General features: G+C 39.6%; 1 non-coding gene and 1 pseudogene across 1 annotated transcript; both read left to right on the plus strand.

The window, feature by feature from the left end:
• The first annotated feature begins 8801 nt into the window (after positions 1-8801).
• LOC150068128 (U6 spliceosomal RNA) lies at positions 8802-8908 on the plus strand. The gene has a single exon (XR_016538635.1). It is a non-coding gene; the product is annotated as a U6 spliceosomal RNA (small nuclear RNA).
• An 8475-nt stretch (positions 8909-17383) lies between these two features.
• On the plus strand, positions 17384-18016 carry LOC150068129 (olfactory receptor 7E24-like; annotated as a pseudogene).
• The last annotated feature ends 3071 nt before the right edge of the window (positions 18017-21087 follow it).

Consider the following 21087-nt stretch of genomic DNA (forward strand, 5'->3'; position numbering starts at 1 on the left):
TGTAAAATAAAACAAATCACCTGTGAAGGGAAAGGCACTGGTTCTTCTCTATTTCTCATTGTTTGAACTTCTGTTTGATGAAGAAGCATCTCATAGAGAGCCTGGGCCACCTCATACAGTATTGGAGATGTTATAACTGTCTGTACACATATCATGTCAAATGTGTGCCCAGACAGCAAATCCAAGGAGGCGTCATGAGGACAATTGTCCCATGTCACACAGTCAGATTCAGAATCTGAGCAATTAAGAGAAACCACAGCCTTGCAGAAAAAATGTCCTCGGTATATTTGGAAGGGTTAGCTGCCTTGACAAAAATCTGTGAATCCAGAAACAGCTGCATGATGGCGTGAAAAAATAAAAGGTACCTAGGATGAGGCTAGCATGAAAAATTTCTTTCTCATGGATAAATCCCACTGTGAGTTCATAATACAAACCTTGCTTTACCTAAAATTTGCTCCATACACACTATTGAATCTAGTTGTAAATCATTATCATGATTTATAATGAGGACATTTGCTAAAGGTTTATTTATTTGATTATAAACTGCCATTCATTTGCGTATATGTGACAAGACTTGTCTTGAGATCACTAGCCCATATGCTACCCAAACTCTGTTCTTGTTTCTTCTTTCAGCTCAGGAAAACATTCTCATCTTGTGAGGTCAACAGCCCTACCCCATTTCATCCAGCTGAAGTGAAGCAGTAAGGAGACCATGGCAGGGGCTATTTCTGTGTCCGTTGTTGCCAGTTAATAGAGAGCTGGAAATGTGTTATGATCACTCAGGGCCTGATCAAAAGGTCTGAAGGTTAGCTAAAAATAGAGACAGACATTGGATACTCCATGAGTAAGAAGATTGCCATCCATCACAATCTCAGTCTTGCATTCTATTAATAACCAGTTGAAGTGATTGAAGGTAATATTTGGTTTTAGGTTATGAAAAATTGTATTTATTTTTCTACAGTTGTACAACATCTCAATTTATTTGTAAACTTCCTCTTGGTCTTCTTCACTATTTCCATCACTCATCTCTATTAACAAACCCATTATCTGAGTTTCCTAATTCTATTTTCACCTTTGTACATTGAATTTTATGCTGTTTTTCCCCAAACATCCATTCAGTGTTCCTTTACATTTTCTCTCTAATATCTACTCTTCCCACATGTGTTTCAGCTTTGTGGGGTTCATTGTTTTACAGTGATAGCAGATCAATAAATTTACACCTTGGAACTCCAACCCTATATATACCATACGTTAGTCAAAGTGAGTGTGTAAATGGCTGTGCATTGATTCATTATTGATTTCATATTACATGTTCCGATTTTAGATCTAACTTTCATATGTGAGGGACCTATTTCTCCTTTTTCTTTAGAAATCTGACTTTATAGAAAAGTAAAGAGGAAGGATAGGGTTCCTGAAAAAAATCATGACTTTCTACTTATAATTCTAGAATCAAAATAAGTTAAAAAGAATTGATGAATGGGGCTACATCATACTTAAATTTTTCTGCACTGTCAAGGGCATAGGTGACACAGAATGGGCATAGGTGACATAGAATGAACACAGAATGGGAGATTTTCACTGGCTCTACATCAGATGAAAGACTGATGTATACAATTTCCAACTTGGGGGTAGAACTGGGGCTGGAAATACAAAATAGCTGTGGTTATAGCCAATTGAAATCTTCAGTCCAGTGAAAGAAATGGTGGGAAAGAAAAAAGAATCATTAAAAATCTTGCTAGAAATTCATCTCACAGGGTCTGAATAGAATAGTGAACAAAACTCTGAAACCTAAATACCAGTAGGAGGAAATCCAATAAAAAAAACATACTTTTATTAAAAGATTTCATTAACCCTGATTTTTTACAACATATTTCAAATGTTAGGTTTAACGAACAAGTATTCAAGAGTGGAATTTCTGTATGCAATCACTGGCACACAAATATAAGAACTAATAAAAATTAATCTCCAAAGTAACAACCATCCCATTAAAAAATGGGCCAAAGACTTAAAGAGAGTCTTCTCTGAAGAAGAAACAAAAATGGCCTACAGACACATGAAGAAATGCTCAAGGTCTCTGGTCATAAAAAAAAAGCAACTCAAAATAACTCAAAGATTCCACCTCACTCCAGTTAGAATGGCCAGGATCAGGAAAACGCATAATAACAGATGCTGGAGGGGATGTGGCCAGGAGGGATCACTACTACACTGTTGGTGGGAGTGCAAACACGTTCAACCACTATGGAAAGCAGTATGGCAGTGCCTCAAAAGGCTAAACATAGAACTCCCCTATGACCCAGCAATTCCACTACTTGGCATTTACCCAACCATCCAGAAACAAGGGCATACGAAATCCACTAGCACAACAATGTTCATTGCAGCACTATTCACCATAGTAAAGATATGGAACCAACCTAGATGCCCCTCAATTCATGAGTGGATCAACAAGTTGTGGTATTTGTACACAATGGAATTCTATGCTGCTGTCAGAAAGAATGACATCTCCCCAATTGTTAGGAAATGGAAAGACTTAGAAAAAATCATATTAAGCGAAGTAAGCCAGACTCAAAGGAACTTAGGCTCAATGGTTTCCCTCATTTGTCATAATCAGTAGAAACCTTGGGCACTACTAGCAGAGATTTGCAATAGAGCAAAACTTTGATACATAAGGCCATTTAGTATGAAGCTAATTGAAAGGACCACCAGGATATAGAAACAAAAGCCATATAAGGAATGATTGTTGTCCTTAATGTACTATGTTGTCTCTCATCTCGTTTGCTGTCCCTTGGTTATCTAATATTGTTATAGTATCTCACTTTGTTATCTGATATATTGAATTTATTTGTATTTGGTTATTTGAAATTTGATAGGGAAGGGGGGAAACCAAGATGGGTGGGGGGTGTGGAGGAAAAGGTAATGGGTACCAAGACATGTGAAAGGGTATCAATGTATGTGAATTAATGCAACTTCTATCTGGCAAATATTATGTAACCCTTTTACTACTTACAATAAAAAAAAGAACTGAAAATAGACCTTCCCTATGATCCCACCATACCACTTCTGGGCATCTATCCTGAACAGCATGACCCAGGATATTATAAAGACACCTGCTCAGCTATGTTCATCTCTGCACTATTCACAATAGCCAGGCGATGGAAACAATCCAGATGCCCTACTGCAGATGAATGGATACAGAAAATGTGGTATATATAGACAATGGAATTCTACATAGCCAACAGACAAGATAAAATAATGGCATTCGCAGGGAAGTGGATGAATCTAGAGCGAATCATGCTGAGTGATACAAGTCAAGACCTAAGGCACAAAAGGCACATGGTATCCTTAATATGCGGTTATTAAATCCAAAGTGTACAAGAGAGAGGACTCAATAACTGCATACCCAAAGCAATGGACACAGTAATGCAAATACAAACATAACTACATAGACTAAAAACCCATGACTCTATAATCATAATGTTTTATTTCATAAACTGATATGTTTCTATGACATACAAACCATTAGCCTAATTTTGATTAAGTTCTAAAGACTAAGTCCCAGAGAATGTAATTAGAGATTTCCTCCTTGAACAATTGTTTGTTAAACTTGTCATTTAAAATATGATGTAAACATAAGCCATATAATTAATGATTGTTGTTCTTAAGGTACTATGTTATCTCTCATCACTTCTACTGTCCCTTGGTTATCTCATATTGTTACACTATCTCACTTTGTTATCTGATATATCGGATATAATTGTATTTGGTTATATGAAATTGGATAGGGAACGGGTGAAAACAAGATGAGGTGTGGGGCAGGGGGGAAGGGAAATGGGGACCATGACATGTGAAAGGGTATTAATGTATGGGAATCAAGGCACCATTTATCTGGCAAATATCATGTAACCATTCTATTAATTACAATAAAAAATATATTGAAAAAATATAGTCGCAAAGTAGAGAGATAGCCAACCAAGTAGGAAAAGATATTTACCAATAATACAATTGACAAATGCTTAATATCCAGTATCTACAGGGAACTCAAGAAATTAATCCTACCCTCCAAGCCCAACAAACCATTCACCAAAGGAGCAAGGGAAGTAAAGAGAGACTTATGAAAAGAAGAGATTAAAATGGCAGAAAAGCATATGATAAAACGTTAATCATCTATGGTCATAAAGGAAATGCAAATAAAAAAAAACCCTAAGATACCACCTTACCATAACAAGAATGGCCAAGATTTTGTACTCAGACAATGACAGTTGCTGGCAGAGTTGTGGAGAAAAAGGAACCCTACTACACTGCTGGTGGGATTGTAAACTAGTTGAGCCACTCTGGAAAGTAGTGTGGAAGTTTCTTAAAGAACTGAAAATAGACCTTCCCTACGATCCTGCCATATCACTTCTGGGCAATTACACTGAACATCATAACCCAAGATATGATAAGGCCACCTCCTCAGCTATGTTTATCTCTGCACTATTCACAAGAGCCAGGTGATGGAAACAATCCAGATGCCCTACTGCGCATGAATGGATACAGAACATGTGATATATATATATATATATACATATATATATATGTATGAATACAATGGAATTCTACATAGCCAACAGACAGGATAAACAATGGCATTCACAGGGAAGTGGATGAATCTAGAGAGAATCATTTTGAGTGAGGCAAGTGAAGACCAAAAGAATAAAAGGCGCATGGTGTCCTTAATGTGTGGCTATTAGATCCAAGGAATAGAAGAGCGAGGACACAATATTTGCAAACCCAATGCTTTGGACATGGTAATGGAAATATAAACATAACTATATAGACATAAAAACCTATGACTTTATAGACATAATATTTTATTTCATAAATTAATATGTTTCTATGACAAACCCTTTGCCTAATTTTGATTAAATTCTAAAAACTAAGTCCCAGTGATTGTATATAGAGATTCCCTTCTTGAACATTTGTTAAACTTGTTATTTGAAATATGATGTAAAAATCAATGTTAATAAATTCTTTAATTAAAAAAATACCTGATCTTTCACTCACAGCACCCTGAGTAGCTAGGATCACAGATGTGAGCCAGCAGTGCTGCCTCGTTTTGGAGATATTAATTCTTCACTTGTTTGTAGGTAGAAATTTCCATTTAAGACATTCATGTACATGTACAACACATCTTAAACCCAATCACACCTTCCAAAATACTCCCTCTCCCCTTCCCCCACCTGCCACATTAATATCCACACTTCCTTTTATACATGCATATTGAGTATGGTGACAAAGTTCTCTCACTGTCTGTTCAATGATTCCATGTGATTTATTCCTTCCTGCTAGTCCCCTATTCAAGACACTGATATTCTAGATATTTCCTTGATGAACTGTCTGGGAACTGTCCAAAGGGTTTGCAATGCAGAATAGCCTTCGTGTATAGTCATCTTTGCATAGACAGACCAGTTTCGTTTACCATAGGACATGCTTCAAATCTATACTTTTAGGCATTTGTTCTCCCTCACCCCCTCCCCCGTAACATGGGTGCCTAGAGATGATTTGTTTGGCATCAGTTTGGCAAATTGTGAGCTCTGTGAATTGTGCATCCATAATCATAGAAGAGCCTATTACCAGCCAGTCCCCTGACATCTCCCTAAATATCTCCAATGCAATATTAGCCCCAATTGGAAATTCTCCTGTGTTGCCCTACTCATGGTCCACTGTGAGGATTGAGCCTGAGGTTTTCATACACTTCAGGCATGGAACAATCTTTTCATCTGTACTTCATGGACATGACCCAACAGAGAACCAACACAACCAAGTGTGGAGAGAGTTTACCACACTATTCATACAAGCGTGTTTTCTGCAAGATTCCTGTGATTTAGAGTTTTCCTTCTTGTCAAGAAATACAGTCCAATGCATTGTCTCCTAACTAAAGAGCAAAACAGCTGCAAGGACTGCTTCTACATAATGAATATAATGAAGACAATCCAGTAATTTGGTATCCTGTTAGAGGAGACCCGGGAATAGCAGTAGTGAAGAATGTAAAAAATTATTAATCTGTTCTATAGAAGGTCACAGGATTCTTACTTAAAATCTCTTATTGTTTACTGCAGTCTGTCTAGTTATCTAACCGGATATGACTGAACACTCAATTTTATGGAAGTGGTGGTAGATGCTTAGATTAAAAAAAAACGGTGTGAAACTAACTTTCTATTTGTCTATTGTCACCAAATATTAAATACTGGAAAGTGGTGTGATAGGCTTTGTTAGTTCTCCAGTGAGAATCTGGACATTTGTCTCATCTCTCTCTGACTTCCAGAAAGAGAACACTAATTTCTTCTCTAGGGGGATTATTGACTGATAACAAAACAGCCACCAGGGTCACAGCTAGCAACCAGTATAGGAAGTGCAATAATCAGATAGATGATTGAAATGGAAGAAACTCAGTAACTAAATGTCAACCAACATTGCCTACATCCCAGGAATCCCTTGCTCCACTGTCAGAAAATTCCTCAATTCCTGAAATTACTTCAGGAAGAAGTAGATGTCATATTGGTGATCTTGATTTATTTATATGTACGAGACTGAAGAGTTTGCGTTTTTTTTAAATTATGCTACAGTCCAAGCCCTGGTGCCTCATACCTGGAATCCTAGCTACTCAATAGGCTGAGTTCTGTGGATAGAGGTTCAGACCCAGAAAGAGCAGCAAAACCTGTGAGCTCTCATCTCCAATTAGCTATCAGGAAGCCAAAAGTGGAGTTTCTTACTCAAGTGTTTGAGCTTTCCTTTGGGCAGGAAAGCCTCAAGGTCAGTACCCCGGCCCAGAGTCAGAATCCTAGGACACACACGGACACAAAGTCAGATGGAGAGAGAGAGAGAAAGAGAGAGAGACAGAGAGAGAGAGAGAGAGAGAGAGAGAGAGAGAGAGAGAGAGAGAGAGAGAGAGAGAGACAGAGAGAGAGAGAGAGAGAGAGATAAAGACACAGAGAGAGATACAGAAAGACAGAAACAGATACAGAGAGACAGACAGAGAGACAGAGACAGAGAAAGACAGACAGAGAAAGAGAAAGACAGAGAGAAAAAGGGGGGATGGAAGGAAACAAAGATGAAACTTAGACAAAAAGCAAGGATGAAGAAATCTCCTGGGGTATTGCAGACACGGTAGAGGATTTTCTAGTTCTGGACTCTCAATGTGAAATTGCTTTGGATCATGCAGCTCTGTATATTTACAGAGTTTTCATAAGTAGGACAATTTGAATTTTTCACCATGGCCCTATTCACTATTTCTGTATCATAAAATGAAGCATGTAGGCATGCTTCTTTACAGATTGGATGAAAATGAATTTCACAGATTAAAAAATCACACTTGTGAAATAGACTGTAATAAAGAGTAAGCTGTATTTCCTGTGATTAGAAAACACTGCCTGTAATGTCCTAACATAGTTGAGTATTTAAAATGAATACATGAAAGGGAATCAATGAGAAAGAAAAAAATCTAGGATGATTGGGTTTGCGATAACTGAAAAGCATCGGACAGAATGTTGTTATGAACTGTGCATATTTGAGTTCAGAATGATTGTTGAATTCTGACTTCTTCATTAATATTGCTCTCTCTTTATATCGAAGATCTCCAACTAATGCAGAGATGTGTAATCTAACACACATCTCAGAATTTCCTGCGACTCTCAGATCACCCTGAGCTAAAACCCATGCTCTTTGGGCTCTTCCTGTCCATGTACCTGATCACTGTGGTCGGAAATCTGCTCATCATCCTGGCTGTCACCTCTGACCCCCACCTCCACACTCCCATGTACTTCTTCCTCTCCAACCTGTCCTTAGCTGACATTGGCTTCACCTCCACCACAGTTCCCATGAGGCTGGTGGACATCCAGACTCACAGCAGAGCCATCTCCTATGTGGGCTGCCTCACACAGATGTCTATTTTTCTCATTTTTGGTTATATGGATGTTTTGCATCTTACTTCCATGGCCTATGACCGCTTTGTGGCCATCTGTCACCTCCTGAATTACCCACTCATCATGAACAGAAGCAAGAAACTTCAGCATGTAGTCCTATGAATTCTACCTGTCTGAATACTGTATGCATCTATGTTAATTAGTACAATCCATTAGCAGTGGAAAACCATTCTGGCTATGTCAGGATGGATTCCTTAAGGAGGAATATATCTTTGTAATGTTTAAATTGTTAGTTTGTAAAGAATGGTGAATGTTTACAGATGTTAGGCCCAACAAAGAATGTTGCAAGGATTGAGTGGCAAATTTTGTAATATGTACATTTTACTTCAATACTATTGGACAGACTTTGAAGTCAGAACATGTTATTTTGTGGCCAGCTATCCCATTCTGCCCTTTAGCTTGAGTTAATTTAAAAATTATAAACTAGTGCCTTTATTTTTTCCCCTGATGACTTTTGTTGTTTTAAAGGTGTTATATAAATGGGCTACCATTACATAAGTCAGGTGAAGAGTGCATTTCATTCTGGATAATGTAATTCCTACCTTCCCAGTGTCCACGTTCTTCCCTCCCGTCATCACGTATGAGTTTTAAATTCAGTTACAACACACACACAGAGCAAAAACTCAAGCTATGGCTCAAGAAGCAGAAAAACAGCCCTGAGGAAAAAAATCAGGGAAAGTGTCCACATCCTGAGTTCAAACCCCAGGAATAGTACAAACCAAGATGCAAAGAAGCAAGCAAAAAACAAAAATCATCCACCTTGCTTTTATGAGCAGGCAGTTAGAGGCTCATCCCTGAGATATAAGCATGTGGTCAGACCTGTGAATTAAAGAGTCCTAGATCGTGCTTGCTTTGGCAGCACATATACTGAAATTGGAACAATACAGAGAAGATTAGCATGGCCCCTGTGCAAGGATGACATGCAAATTCGTGAAGCCTTCCATATTTTCACAGTTGCTGGCGGGGTTGTGGAGAAAAAGGAACCCTATTACACTGCTGGTGGGAATGCAGACTAGTTCAGCCACTCTGGAAAGCAGTGTGGAGGTTTCTTAAAGAACTGAAAATAGACCTTCCCTACGATCCCGCCATACCACTCTGGGCATCTATCCTAAACATCATGACCCAAGATATTACAAGGACACCTGCTCAGCTATGTTCATCTCTACACTATTCACAATAGCCAGGCGATGGAAACAACCCAGATGCCCTACTGCAGATGAATGGATACAGAAAATGTGGTATATATACACAATGGAATTCTACAGAGCCAACAGACAAGATAAAACAATGGCATTCACAGGGAAATGGATGAACCTAGAGAGAATCATGTTGAGTCAGACAAGTCAAGACGTAAGGAACAAAAGGCACCTAGTATCCCTAATATGTGGCTATTAAATCCAAAGAGTTCAAGAACAAGGACTCAATAACTGCACACACAAAGCTATGGACATGGCAATGGAAATATAAACATAACTATATTGACATAAAAACTTATGACTCAATAGACATAATGTCTTATTTCTTAAATTAATGTTTCTATGACATGCAAACCCTTAGCCTAATTTTGATTAAGTTCTACATACTAAGTCCCAGTAATTGTAAAGAGACATTCCCTCCTTGAGCACTTGTTTGTTAAACTTGTCATTTAAAATATGATATAAAAATCAACGTTAATAAGTTCTTTAAAAAAACCCCGAAAGTCCTAGATCCCATCATTTGCCAAGAAATCAGAAAGCCCTGTGTTCAAACACCAGTGCTACCAAAACAAAAATGATCTGTTTGTGTCCACTTTTTAAAAATTTATCTTTTTATTTTTTGTTGTAATGTATAGTGGTGCTACAGGTATATTTGACACATAGTTGGGGTTTTCATTATTTATTGAAATTGTAATAAACAAAATAAAATGTGCTCAGAATAGTTAAAAAAAATCAGGAAACGCTAAAGGGAAATAAAGCTGTGTGATGGTGTTTTATGCCTGTCATCCTAGCTACTCCAGAGGCTGAGATCTGAGGGTCATGGTTCAAAACCAGCACCAGGGACAGCACCCAGACCCTGAGTTCAAAAGAATATCATGACTGCATTTGCTCATGTACATATGTGGAAAGGGATCCAGACAAAGTGAGGGGATTGGTAGGGCATGAGAGAGTCTATAAGAACTGTGGAATAAATGACTTTGATTACAGAGCCCATAAATAAACATGACAAGTTGAATCCACTGGTACAACTATTTAACCATAATAATATTTTGAGAAATGGAAAAGAAAGAAGTCACTGAGATTGAGAGATCTCAAGTGGTGAGATTTCATAACTAAAGCTGTTAAGATTTCTGGAATTTAGCACTGCAATCCTTTTTTCTGGGTCTTGAACTCTGGACCTTACCCTGTTCCTGATTTTTTTTTCTTTTTGTCAAGGCTGGCACTGCTTTCATTGAGACATAACTCCTTTCAACTTTTTTGGTGTTTAATTGAAGGTCAGAGTCTTGTTGTCTTTCTCCAACACATAAGGATGTCCATTTCTAGATCCTTATGTAGATTTGTTGTGTATCGGAAAACAACTTCTTTCCTTCCTCATATGAGAAGCATAAAGCTTTAGGCTCTACCTCATTTCCCTGCCATCTGCTTAGGATCTGCCACAACATCTCTTACATCCAAGGGAATTCCTGCACTAGTCACCACAGCAGAGGTATGAAAACGGTGAATGTGCTATTCAATGGACAAATGTTAATCTGATATTAGAGGGCTTAGCTAGCATGCATAGAGCCCTGGGTTCAACTGCTCAGTGCCACATGCCCGGAAAAAGTAGGAAGTGGGGCTGGGAGGGTAGCCTAGTTTTAGAGTGGTCACCTCCCATGCACAAAGCCCTGGATTCAAGTCCTTTGGTACCACATCCATAGAAAAAGCTGGAAGTGGCAGTGTGGCTCAAATGGCAGAGTGCTTGAGTAAAAAGCGTCTAAGGACAGTGCCAAGACCCCGAGTTCAAGGCCCAGGACTGAAAAAAAATGCAAATCAATAAATCTTGAGATTTTTGTGATTTTTGGTCCTTATTAAGAAGGTTCGACCTGGGCCAAGGAGGCCTTCTTGTAAAATTTTCAGTGTGCCAGTTTTATCTCTAGTTCTTTGATCCATTTCGAATTAATTCTAGTGCATATTGACAAAGAAGGATCCAACTTTAGTTTTCTGCAGGTGCTTAACCAGTTCTGCCAGCACCACTTGTTGAAGAGGCTGTCTTTCTTCCATTCTATTTTTTTGGCTCCCTTGTCAAAGATTAGGTGGTCATAGGTCTGTGGTTTAATATCTGGGTCCTCAGTTCTATTCCATTGGTCTTCAGGCCTGTTCTTGTGCAAGTAACAAGCTGTTTTGATAATTATAGTCCTGTAACAGAGTCTACAGTTTGGAATTGAAATTTCTCCAGGGCTGTTCTTTCTGCTAAGAAGTGTTTTTGCTATACGGGGTCTTTTATTATTCCATATGAAATTTTGAATTGCCTCTTCTGTTTCTTTAAAGAATGCCTTTGGGATAATAATGGGTATTGCTATGAATTTGTAGATAGCCCTTGGCAAGATTGTCATTTTCACAATGTTGATTCTTCCAATCCAGGAGCATGGGAGGTTTTTCCATTTCCTTAGTTCTGCTTTAATTTCCTTTTTCAGGGTTTTAAAGTTTTCATCAAAAAGGTCCTTTACATTCATAGTTAAGCTAATTCCTAGATACTTTATTTTATTTGAGGCTATGGTGAAAGGAGTTGCTTTCCTGATTATTGCCTCCTTCCTCTCACTGTTGGCGTAAAGGAAGGAAGTTGATTTTTGAGGGTAATTTTATACCCTGCTATCCTTCCAAAGTTTTGAATCAGCTCAGGGAGCTTGGGAGTAGAGTCTATAGGATTCTTTAAATACAGAATCATGTCATCTGCAAAGAGGGATAATTTTACTTCCTCTTTCCCTACCTGGATCCCCTTTATGCTTGCTTCTTGCCTTATTGCACTGGCTAGGAATTCAAATAGTATGTTAAGGAGGAGTGGAGAGAGTGGGCATCCTTGTCTCATTCCTGATTTTAGAGGGAATGGCTTTAGATTTTCACCATTAAGTGTAATACTAGCAGTCGGTTTGTCATACACAGCCTTTATTATATTGAGGAATGTTCCCTGGATTCCTAGTTTCTCCAGAGCTTTATGGCAAAGGACATAGCTAGTAAATTAATTCGGAAGCCTACAGAGTGGGAGAAGATCTTCACCAACCAAACAATGGACAAAGGCCTCATATCTAAAATATATCAACAACTCAAAAAATTGAATCACTCCAAAACTAATCTCCAAAGTAACAACGTTCCCATTAAAAAATGGGCCAAAGACTTAAAGAGAGCCTTCTCTGAACAAGAAATAAATATGGCCTATAGACACATGAAGAAATGCTCAACATCCCTGGTCATAAAAGAAATGCAAATCAAAACAACTCTAAGATTCCACCTCAATTCGGTTAGAATGGCCAAGATCAGGAAAACGAATAATAACAGATGCTGGAGGGGATGTGGCTAGGAGGGATCACTACTACAGTGTTGCTGGGAGTACAAGTTCATTCAACCACTATGGAAAGCAGTATGGCAGTGCCTGAAAAGGCTAAACATAGAATTCCCCTATGACCCAGCAATTCCACTACTTGTCATTTACCCAACCATCCAGAATCTACGGTATACGAAATCCACTAGCACAACAATGTTCATTGCAGCACTATTCACCATAGCAAAGATATGGAACCAACCTAGATGTCCCTCAGTTGATGAGTGGATCAACAAGTTGTGGTATTTGTACACAATTGAATTCTATGCTGCTGTCAGAATAAAACGACAGTGACCCGTTTGTTAGGAAATGGAAAGACTTACAAAAAATCATATTAAGTGAAGTAAGCCAGACTCAAAGGAACTTAGGCTCAATGGTTTCCCTCATTTGTCATAGTCAGTAGAAACCTTGGGCTCTACTACCAGAGATCTGCAATAGAGCAAAACCTTTATACCTAAGGCCATGTAGTATGAAGCTAATTGAAAGGACCTCCAGGATATTGAAACAAAAGCCATATAATGAATGATTGTTGTCCTTAATGTACTATGTTACCTCTCATCACCTTTGCTGTCCCTTGGGTATCTCATATTGTTACAGTATCTCACTTTGTTATTTGATATATTGAATTTATTTGTATTTGGTTATTTGAAATTGGATAGGGAATGGGGGAAAACCAAGATGGGGGGACGGTGTGGGGGAGGGGAAAGGGTACCAAGACATGTGAAAGGGTATCAATGTATGTGAATTAATGCACCTTCTATCAGGCAAATATCATGTAACCCTTTTATTAATTACAATAAAAAATTTAAAAAAATACCTTGAGATTCCACCAAACCTCAGTTAGATGACCATTATGAAGAAAACTGGTAATCACAGGTGCTGGTGGGGATGTGGCCAGAAGGGGACATTCCTATGTTGTTGGTAAAATTTCTGAAAAGCTGTGGAGATTCCTCAAAAGACTGCACAGAGAGTCCCTGTGACCCAGCATTCCCACTCTGGGCCATTTGAAAAAATACACTACAAACATTTCCCCACTGCAACTGCCAGTAACACCATTTTCATTGAAGCATTGTTTACTTATCCAAGATATGCAGTCAACCGAAATACCCCTCAGTGGATGAATGGATCAAGAAAATGTGGTCTATATGGACAATGAAATTCTATACTCACATCAGAAAAAATGATATTGTACATTTTGTAAGGGAATGGGCAGATCTGGAAAATTAATACCCAACTTCTCAACTCTTCACCTGTATTGTATTTGTAATATCAGGGTTTGTATTGTAATGATAACCTTAAATCATGGAATGTTTGCTGTATGTATTTGTGGGTGGGAAGAAAAGGAAATATTTGAATAAATGTTTATATGAATAATAAAACAAAATAAATTATAAAAAATATAAACTTTGAAGATGGAATCATGATGTTTCTGAAGATATATGGTATGGATAGAGAACAATGAAAATTTATTAAAAGTCACCCAGTTTGGAGATCAATTATAAGGATTGTGAAAGTCCATGCCATCTGTCCATCAGATAAGCATCGGTGGTAGACGTTTTAGTGTATTAATCATCTGGATAGACAGAGAATTTTGAACCTAGCATGGATTTCCTTTATGTCATCTCAGCTCTCTGTTTGAAATGTCCACCGAGACTTGTCATTGATGTGCTCAATTTGGTTAATTGGGAGCTGTGGGTCTCAATCCTCCAAGGCCATCTAGAAGTGGATTGGAAGCCTGTGTTCCCTGCCCTTCACTCTCCTGCATGCAGAACCCTGCTCCTCCATCTGCCTCCTCCTTGTCAGTAACCCCCAGCTCTGCTTCCATGGTGTCTTCACATCCACCCTGAGGCCAGAGTCTGAACTGGTGCTGCACAGCAGGTCTGAGGTCCTCAGATCTGTCCACCTGGGTCATGGCTGAAGAGAGAGGCGGCTTAAGCGAGTGAGTGCTGAGGGTGGATGTCTGAGAAGGGCTTTGGAGGTGTGTTTTGTGGATCATGAGGACAGCTTGACTGAGAGGATGATGATGATGATGATGGTGATGCTGATAATGATGAGAAGGAGGAAGAGGAGGAGGAAATGTACGGTGATGATGCTTCTACTGCTGCTGCTACTGTTGGTGACAAGAACACCACACAACAATGATCCACGGTTGACATGTTACCCTGTGCTCACTTCTGAGCTCAGTTTTATGTCATTTTTTTCATTTCATATGCTTCAACTTCCTCCCTGTGTGTTTGTGTGTGTGCATGCATGCCTGCGCTGATTTCAGATCTTTTACCCATGGTCTGGAAGATGTCCTGAAGGTGTTTTGATCAAAGTTGGCCCTTTACCACCCAAGCCATAGCTAGTACCATTTCCAGCTGTTTTGGTGGTTTCTCGGAGGTAAGAGTCTTATGGACATTCTTGCTCAGGCTCACTGGGAACTGCCTTCCTCAGATCTCACAATTGCAGGCAGGAGCCACTGGAAACAGGAAAGGATACACACACACACACACACACACACACACACACACACACACACACACACACATATATATATATTTTTTAAGTAGCTGTTTTTGCTTTCTGATGTTCATTTTTATTAATCTGTAGCTTAGGTGATCCAGGAGTTGACACCCTCAGAATCCTCTCCTACCCCTCACACTTTACTCACTTTGTGTATAGGTGCACTGACATGTTGATCATTGCATGTTGATAAGTGACATCTAACAGCCATGTCTGAGAGAACACAAGTGTTCTTTGTCTCTGAGCCTGACTTACTCTCCTCAATAGCACATTTCCAGGTCCACCCATTTTCCTGCAAATGCCATAATACCAGAATAGGCAAGTCCAGGGGGACCAGAAGTAGATTTATGTCTGCCTGGGGTTGCAGTGAAATAAGGAGTGACTGTTCAGGGGTCTGAATTTTTTCTCAGAATGGTAAAATTCGACTATGTTTATAGCTGCCTCATTGTGAATGCATTATAAGTGATGGAACTGTATCCTTTAGATGATTCTTATGAGAATGATCTTCAATGAATCTGTTCTTGACTCAAGACATGAGTAAGCTGTAGTATCATATCAACATGATCTAGCTCATATTTCTGTTCTGTTTTTGGATTTCTTAAAAAAATTAATTTAGGTCAGTACATTACTATCCCTTCTTCCTTTTCAATTTCATTTTATAGCCAGGATAATGTACATAGGAGTTAGTTACATTCGTAATCTAGTGAGTACATTTCTTGTTGGACATTGTTAAGCCCACTCATGTTTTTCTCCCACTTTCCCTCTGTCCACATCCCCATTTGTAGAGTGCATTTTCAACACATGGTCTTGTGTGTGTTACTGTTACATGGGGTTATCCTTTGTCCTTTGTCTCACCATTTTGTTGTTTTGCTTCCCTTTCCTAATTCAAGTACATATATATACTTATACAATTCACCAGGTACCAAAATCAGATTCAGTGACAAGAAGGGAAAAATCATAATGTGGGGAGGCATTAGAAACAAGAAATACCTTCACATACTATATTAAAATCATGAAGAAAACCCTCTTGTTTCCATATCCTGGGGTTCATTGACCTTAGCATCATCCTATATGGTCATATGCACATAGATTTGAGCTATTGTGATCCTCTACTTGGAAAATCCTAGACATGTACTAATTATCACAAATGAGGGAAACCATGCAGCCTACGGTTCTTTGGGTCTGGCTCGCTTCACTTAATATGATTATTCTAGGCCTTTCCATTTCCTTAAGAATGGGTTGATGCCATTCTTTCTCATGGTTCACAGAATTCAGTTATGTATATGAAGCAAATTTGCTTGATCTGTTCATTGATTGAGGGGCTTCTCGGTTGGTTCCATATCTTAGCTATAGTACATAATGCTGAGTGACCCTGGCTGTGGTGGTAGATTTACTGAGGCCTTGTTTATGGACATTTGGGTAGATGCCCACAAATGGGATTGCTGGGTCACAGGGAAGCTGTATGTTTAGCCCTCTGAGGACTCTCCATACTGCTCTCTACAGTGGCTCAACACATTTGCACTCCAACCAACAGTGTAGTAGTGTTCCCTTCTAGATCCATACCTGCCAGCATCTGTTGTTATTACATGTCTTGGTCATGGCCATTCTAAGTGGAGTGAGGTGGAATCTCAAAGTTGTTTTGATTTGCATTTCTTTTATAGCCAGAGATGGAGAGCATCTCTTCATGTGTCTACTGGCTATTCTTATTTCTTCTTCGGATAAGCCTCTCTAAAGCTCAACAAATTAAACCTCTCCAAAGTAAACCGTCCAAGAAACAACGACCCCATTTAAAAATTGTTCTGTGATTTCTAACAATGCTGTTCACCATTAGGACAGGATGATAGTCAAACTTCTGGGTGAGAAGAGGCTGGAAGTGGGGGATTGCCATAACAGAGAAATATTTCTAAGTACACTGCACATCAGGTATATTACACATTTAAACTTATAAATATTTGGATATGAGGTATGAACAGTTGAGCATTCCTGGACACACATTTTGTTTTTCTAATGACATTTCTTTTTTAAGCAGCTGTCCAAGTGATCTCAAAGCAGAAAATCTAACCACAGTCTCTGAGTTCTATCTCTTGGAACTCTCAGATGACCCTGAACTACAACCAGTCCTCTTTGGGATCTTCCTGTTCATGTATTTGACCACTGTGCTGTGAAATCTGCTCATCATCCTGGCCGTCAGCTCTGACCCTCATCTCCACACCGCCGTGTACTTCTTCCTCTGTAACCTCTCCTTGGCTGACATCTGCTTCACTTCTACTACGGTCCCCAAGATGCTGGTGAACATCCAGAATCACAGCAGAGCCATCTCCTATGGGGGCTGCATCACCTAGATGTCTTTCTTCCTCTTTTTTGGCTGCATGGATGACATGCTTCTGCCTGTCATGGCCTTTGACGGCTTTGTGGCCATCTGTCACCCTCTGCACTACCCGGTCCTCTTGAACCCTCGCTGCTGTCGCATGTTAGTACTGGTGTATGCTCTGTTTAGTTTTCTGGATTCCCAGTCACACAATATATTGATCTTACAATTCACTTGCTTTAAAAGTGTGGAAATCCCAAATTACTTCTGTGATGCTTGTCAAATATTTAAACTGTCCTGTTCTGGTTCCCTTACAAATAACTTGTTCATATATGTAACTACTGTCATCTTTGGGCTATTTCCTCTTTCAGGGATCCTTTACTCTTACTACTAAATCATCTCTTCCATCCTCAGTATCCCCACAGAAAGTGGGAGGCACAAAGCCTTTTCCACGTGTGGGGATCATCTGTCGGTGGTTTGCTTTTTCTATGGCACCTTGCTTGGTGCGTACTGTGGTTCCACTATGTTCCATGGCTCCAAGAAGCTCGTGGTGGCCTCGGTGATGTACACAGTGGTCTCCCCCATGCTGAATCCCTTCATCTACAGCCTGAGGAACAGGGACATTAGCAGGACTCTGAGGAGGCTGGGCAGCAGGATCCTCGGAACCCAGGACTTGGGTAGGACACTTAACTAAATGGAAGAATTAGGCAGCTCTCTGCTTCTTCTTCCATATGGAAAATGTGAAGAGTAATTGGCTAATTAATTCCCCAGCTTGTTCCCTCGTTGCACAGTAGTTAAGAGCCTTAGGAGTCTGGAGACTGAGTATTTATAGACAGATGCAAAGATTCAGTTCATGAGAATAAATGGTTTTTCTACAGATCAGTAGTGTCTGTGAGGCTCTCAATGCAATTGGTGTAAATAGAATGTGCACAGAACAAAATTACAATGGTATTTTAGACTCCAAGAATTTCCTGGAAGAAATAGAAAGACTTAGAAAAAAATTATATTAAGTGAAGTAAGCCAGACACAAAGGAACATAGGCTCAATGGTTTCCCTCATTTGTCATAATCAGTAGAAACCTTTGGCTCTCCTAGCAGAGATCTACAATAGAACAAAACCTAGATGCATAAGGCCATATAGAATGACACTAAATGAAAGACCTCCAGGATATAGAAACAAAAGCCATATAATGAGTGATTGTTGTCCTTCATGTATTATGTTATCTCTCATCTTTTTTGCTGTCCTTGGTTATCTCATATTCTTACAGGATTTCATCTGGTTATCTGATGTATTGTATATATGCGTATTTGGTTATTTTAGGTAGGATAGGGAAGGGAGGAAAACAAGATGAGGGGTGGGGTGGTGGGAGGGAAATGAGGACCAAGACATGAGAAAGGGTATCAATGTTTGTGAAGTAAGGCACCTTCTTTCTGGTGCATGTAATTCAACCCTTCTATTAATTACAATAAAAATATAGGAAAAAATAATTTTCCTGGAAGGGGCAATGATAGAGAAGGGAAAAGTTGAATGAAATTCATTTGACCTTTGAGTTTCTCCTGGAATATATGAAGAGTCTAAACAAATACTTCTGTGGAACTTTTCTAATTTGTTCTTCTTCAAGCACAAGCATATATTCTGAGAGACTGGGTACTTTTGAGGTCTGTGTTTTAATTTCAAGGCTTCTTACAATAGCTAATATGCCTGGTCTGCACCCACCTTCATTTTGAACGACTGTAGTTCTGATGGGCTCAGAGGTGAGTGTCTTGTGCCTGTTGTTTTTGCCTCCTGAAGCTGGACACTGGCTTCCTCACAGGAACCCTATAGTTGAGCCTGGAGCTTTCATCCACCCTCAGTGGGCAGGTAGGTTTGGAGTCAATATGGCCTTGTTATGATCAGGATGAGTAGATGAAGTTATGTGCACTCAAGGTCATTTTTCATCAAGAAGAAAACCATTGGCAAGGGAATATGAATAACGTTAACTCTGAAGGTCGAGAATATTTTTTGTCTGTTATGGAAGTTGAACTCTGCCGGTGTGTATGGGCCTTGTCTAGGCCTGTGGGTGAGCTGGACATGCCTGTACATCTGAGCTGAGGTGGTGGTGAGATGTTGCCCCATTGCTGGACCTACTGAACCTAGTTGGCACTGGTTGAAAGAGACTGGTGAAGTGTCTCTCGTGTTAACTGAAACAGTTTGGCACCACTAGTGAGTATTTTATGTTCTGTGTACAAAATGAACCCACATTGAACCTGAATGCACTGTAAACTGGACCAGAACTGAATCAGGACAGGTAAGTGCTGCCTTTGAGCATGTTGAGCCTACCTGCAGAAGGTTGCTTCTGGTCAGGTAGAAAGTGGGCTGATTAGGGGGAGGAATTTCCTTCTGAGCTAGTTTACACAGCCTCTCTGGATCTTTTTCTGGGTTTGTGTTAGATGTTCTGCAGAATGAAGTAGGGGAAATGGGAATGCCTCACACAACCACTGTCTAGCACTGTAGGGGACAGAAAGGAGAAGCTGGGCTCAGCGGGGTCTGTGCTGCTGACTGCAGAGCTGATGATGTGATGACCTGAGTGGAATGATGGACAATGTCTTGAACCCTCCCCCCCTGCTAGGTTGAACCCTCTAGGTGAAAACGGTGTGGTGAGGACACAGGTGGTCCCTTTAGATGTGCTAGGCCCCCAGAAGTGGTGCCATTGGCCGTGGAAATACTCCTCTGTGTGTTCCTCCTCTTCCCTCTGCCCTCCTTCCAGTGCTTTCATGGACCAAAATTGCTGTTTTCTCCAGCAGCCTGGTGGTGAACCACCTGGCTCTAGTGTGTCTCTACCACCTCACAGGCCGAATCCCACACTTTGTCCCCTGCCTTTCTATCAATCATCTATCCCAGTGATGTACTTAAAATGTTTTTAACTCTTTTATTTACCAAATATTTTTAATTTTTTAAAATTGGTGTCACTATTTATTTCTGAATTTAGTTCTTGGACTCTGGTCCTGGTGCTTAACAAAGTGTATTAGGCTATCCAAGTCTAAGAAATAGTTTTTCCCACCATTACAGAATTGAATTCCTACAATATATCCCGGGAAATTCATATCACAGGGAATATCTGGTTAGGCCATAATCTACACACACACACACACACACACACACACACACACACACACACGCACGCACGCACGCACACACACGCGCACACACACGCACACACACATAATCATTTTCTCTCTCTCTCTCTCTCTTTCTCTCTCTCTCTCTCTGTCTTTGTGTCTCTGACTCAGATGTTGTACTGTCTACTCAGTGGCCATCTGGTGAGAGGACAGTAATTAAATGTGTTCTAAACACAGGAAAGGATAGATGACCTTTGGCTCAAGTTAGCAATCCTAGCTCCTCTGGAAATGGCAATCTGAAGTTCATTGTTCCAACAAGGCTGTGTGAGAAGTGCAGGGGCCTGTTTTCCCTAATGAAGTAAGCTCCTCAAAATGCATACCCCCTTCAAAAAATGAAGAAATGAGAGTTTTGACTCAGTAGTAAAGCACCATCCTTAAGCAAGGAAACCTCAACAACTAATTTTCTACTGTAAAGATTTAGTTACTCAGTTTGTTGTTACTGAAGACCCAACACTCAATCATGTAGTTTTTTTGGTTGGTATACAATATAAAAATGACCTAAGTGCCAGTGAAATACTAGTCTGATGTTATACCCTCAGTCTAAGGCTATAATTTACTGGAAGAGAAAAGCCACTATTATAAATTTCTAATAGTTGGTCTATGAAGG

The sequence above is a fragment of the Megascapheus bottae genome, chromosome 1 (assembly GCF_031878675.1).
Source record: "Megascapheus bottae isolate mThoBot1 chromosome 1, mThoBot2.hap1, whole genome shotgun sequence".
NCBI lineage: Eukaryota > Metazoa > Chordata > Mammalia > Rodentia > Geomyidae > Megascapheus > Megascapheus bottae.